Genomic DNA, 4,138 nt, shown 5'->3' on the forward strand with positions numbered 1-4,138 from the left:
TATGACAAACACACTAAGCCTCTGGGTGCTTTCTTTTCTCCATTAGAAAACCCACTCCATCGGATCCCAGCTTTTCTGGGTCTATCTATGTCTTTTCTTCATTCCCTCCATACCGGAGTCAGGTCCATCAGAGGAGCCATGCTGGACATGAGCAGATAGACAGACAGACAGACAGACAGTGTAAAAGTGGCTCCAGGCAGATGAATGTGCTTTTCACTCAAACATTTAAGGTGGCTGACTTCCTGACTCTTTTTCCCTCTCCTAAGAGAAAGACTGGGTGGCCTTTTTACCAAGGGAGGTAAACTGTTCAGTGACATTTTCAAATACGCCAATGAGTGAGGTGGTTCTGAGGCAGGAACCAATCAACTTCCTCCTTCATCTGGACACTAGCCCAGACTAGGCAGTTCTAAGGGAGGAGGGGAACTCTTCCTACTCCCAAACATTCACAAATGCGAATCCAGCTCTAGATCTCTCTCTCTCTCTCTCTCTCTCTCTCTCTCTCTCTCTCTCTCTCTCTCTCTCTCTCTCTCTCTCTCTCCCTTCCTCCCCCACAAAATCTTTGTGTGTGTGTGTGTGTATACTTCTGTTTCAATAAAGCTTGGCAGACCCTAACTTTCTGCCTCTTTACTGATATTGGTCGTATGAGAGGAAGTGTATTCCTGTAACCTTAGACCGACTCCCCATGATGACATGCAGAGGACAAGGCGGTTAGAGCTGGGCATGGTCAGAAGCGGCACTTGCTTTGGGTCGTGCACTTGGTGCCTGCTGAATACAGAGAGCACAGACTTTTTTTTTCCTCACACATGTGCTATCTCCTACAAGTCCTTTTCTTAGAGAGTTTTCTCATCTTTTTGCCAACTGGCTTCTAGATACCTCCTTCTCTGCCTTATTCTCCGGCCAGCCCTCTACAGAAGCCACTAGGCAAGATGCTGAGGCTAGAGTATAGTCGCAGACAGTAGAGTGTGAAGTCCCTCACCGAACAGTGAGAAGATCTGATGCAGACAACATTGGTGAATGGGTGCAAAAGGGGAACCCTCCTCCATCGAGCCCACAAGATCAGTGTAACTTCAGAAGCTAAAAAGCAAGGTTAGGACATTTCGAGGCTTTCCCAGAACTATGGTCTTTGATGATTTTGGCCTTTGTTTTAGTTTTGGTGGGTGGTGCTGTCTATGGGATGAGTTTTACAGCCTGAATGGCACTTCCACCATGGGGTAAGTTGTGCTAAGGTCTGAGGGCCTGTTACGCTCTCCATTCATTAGCTATCTGTATTTCTTCTTTTGTGGCCTCTGTACATTTTTTTCCCTGTTGATATTCATGGTGGTTTACATGCCCAATGTTCCCCACAGGCCCAGATATCCGAACACTTGGTCCCCAGTTTGGAGGATGTTACAGAACCTTCGGGAGTTGCCACCTTACTGGAGGAAGTATGTCCCTTGGGTGGGCTTAGAGAGTTTATAACCTTGCCCCATTTTTAGCTCTTTCTCTGTCTTGTATTTGCAGTTCAAGATGTGATCACTCAGCTTCTTGTACCTGTACCCTCACACCTCTTTTTTTTTATTTAAAATTTTAATTTTATTAATTTATTCAGAGTATAACTCAATTGTTATCCCATCACTTGTATCCTCCTATCCCTCCCTCCCTCCCACTTTCACCCTATTCCCTTCCCCTATGTCTATGACTGAGGGGGACCTCCTCCCGAACTATATGGTCATAGGCTATCAAGTCTCATCTTGGTAGCCTGCTTATTCTTTCTCTGAGTGCTACCAGGCCTCCCCATCAAGGGGAGGTGGTCAAATATGGAGCACCAGAGTTCATGTCAGAGTCAGTCCCTGCTCTCCGCATAACTGTGGAGAATGTCCTGTCCATTGGCTAGATCAGAGTAGGGGTTTGATGATTACTATTGTATTGTCCTTGGTTAGTGCAATAGTTTGAGCAGACCCCCTAGGCCCCTATCCACCCATCATGATGTTCTTCTTGTAGGTTTCTAGGACCCTCTGGGTCCTTCTATTTCCCCATCTCCTATATTTCTCTTACCTAGAGTTTCAGTAGAATGTCCTCACATCTATTCCAATCTCCTGGTAAGTGAAGACTTTCGTGGGACCACCTTCATACCTCTTGCTACCATGCCTCCCTCTGCCATGATAGACTCTTTCTGTAACTATAAGCCCCCAAACTCATTCTTCCTTAAGCTAGCTGCCTTTAGTTATGGTATTTTATCACAGCAACAGAAACAGTGACTACTATAATATTCATCTTTCTTTCATTGCTCTGTCATAGCTACTTACATATTAAAATGTAAAATTGTTCAAATTAAATTTTTTTTTGTTTTTAATACATTTCAATCTCAGTTTCCCCTCTCTCCACTTCTCCCATTCCCTCCCCCCTATCTCCCCTCTCTCCCAGATCCACTCCCCCTCCATTTCCCTTCAGAAAAAAGCAGGCCTCCCAGTAATTCCCACTGAACACAACATATTTATTTTTTATGTATATGTGTCTATGTGTTTGTATATGTGTCACATGTGTGCAGATGATCTGGGAAGCCAGAAGAGGGTGTCAAATTCCCTGGTGTTGGAGTTACAGGCCTTTGTGAGATATCTGACATGGGTGCTGGGAATTCAACTAGGGTCTTCTAGCATAGCCTGTGATTAAAAAAAAACTGTTTCTTTTTTTTAGATTATAATTACATCATTTCTCCCTTCCCTCTCCTCTCTGCAAACCCTTCCATATACCCCTCATTGCTCTTTTTCAAATTCATGGCCTCCCTTTTCATTAATTGTTGTTACATACATATATGCATATACATATATGTTTCTAACTGCACAAATACAAGCTGCTCAGTCTGTATAATGTTCTTTGTGTATATGTTTTCAGGGCTGAGCATTTGGTATTGGATGAACAGAGGAAGGCTGTTTCTCCATTCTCAGTGCTCCTTAGCTGCCTGTAGTTCTTTGTGTAGGGTTCCAGCCTAGTGGGCATTTCTCCAGTCCACTCTGACATACCTATTTTTATTTCTGTTCAGCTTCTGTAGAGGCAGTCATATTGGTGAGACTATACAGGTGCTGATAAGCCATCTTTGGTTCCTCTTTACATACTAAATCTTTAATGAGATCACTATGTATATTGCATGTGTGCTCTGGTTTAAAATAACTCACAGAGCCCCGCTTCTTTCCTTCCCATCTCTTTAATTCTGTTTGTTTATGATACAAAAGCTTAGTGAAATATATATCAATCATGGCACCAGGCAGCCACACAGGCCTGTCACAGGAATGTAAAACAGGATGAAGGTACAAATGCTACACATTGTCATCATCCTATTCATCTCCTCTCAAGGTTTCCTCAGAACGTTTCTCTGCTTCCTCCCTGGTTTTTCTCACAGCAATTCATGTTTTCCGTTCACCCACCCAGCTGAGCTCTAGTTCAAAAGCTTTATCCTTAATTCATTATGTATGATATAAATTATTCTTGCAACTTCTTTAACTTTTAATCATGGCAGGTCATTCCTTTCATCTGAAGCTTTTCTATTTCTGTCCTTGCAGCTTGCCTGGATTTTCCAATGGCACAGCCCCGGTAACCATATGAACCCCCTGAAGGGTCAATTATTCACAGCTGTGCGTGATCATTCACCCTGTGAGACCTCAACACGAGACTGCATCCCAAAGGTCCGAGAGCCCCGTAGTGCATACAAGCATGTATATACATGGCTGCCCTGCAAGATGTTTTAGGGGAATGTTACAGCCAGTTAGATCTACAGTTGGAATCCTCTTCTCTTGTTATGTCTGCTAATGAATGAGCAACTGCCAATAAGCCTATGAGTGTCATTCTAACCAGCTGATCGACAGGTTACATTTCTTTAAAAAAAAGAAAGAAAAAAAGAAAGAAAGAAAGAAAGAAAGAAAAATAAGTGGCTCAGCAGTTAAAAGCACTGGCTGCTGTTTCAGAGGACCCACACTCATGGTGTGGCACATATGCACTCATGCACATCTACACACACACACACACACACACACACTAAATGTAAAAATAGTACTTTAAAATTGTATCTTTTTCGGAGTTTGACATAAGTAAAATTGTAAAGTGTGAGCCCTCCTATGTTTATTTCCCACTTACTACAGTGCTTTGAGACTAACCCATGTTGTCG

The 4,138-nt window shown here is 43.1% G+C and overlaps 1 pseudogene; it reads right to left on the reverse strand.

The window, feature by feature from the left end:
• Positions 1-3,293: 3,293 nt before the first annotated feature.
• Positions 3,294-3,831, reverse strand: LOC127196835 (proteasome subunit alpha type-3-like; annotated as a pseudogene).
• Between the last annotated feature and the right edge of the window lie 307 nt (positions 3,832-4,138).

Source organism: Acomys russatus, chromosome 13 (assembly GCF_903995435.1).
Source record: "Acomys russatus chromosome 13, mAcoRus1.1, whole genome shotgun sequence".
Classification (NCBI taxonomy): Eukaryota; Metazoa; Chordata; class Mammalia; order Rodentia; family Muridae; genus Acomys; species Acomys russatus.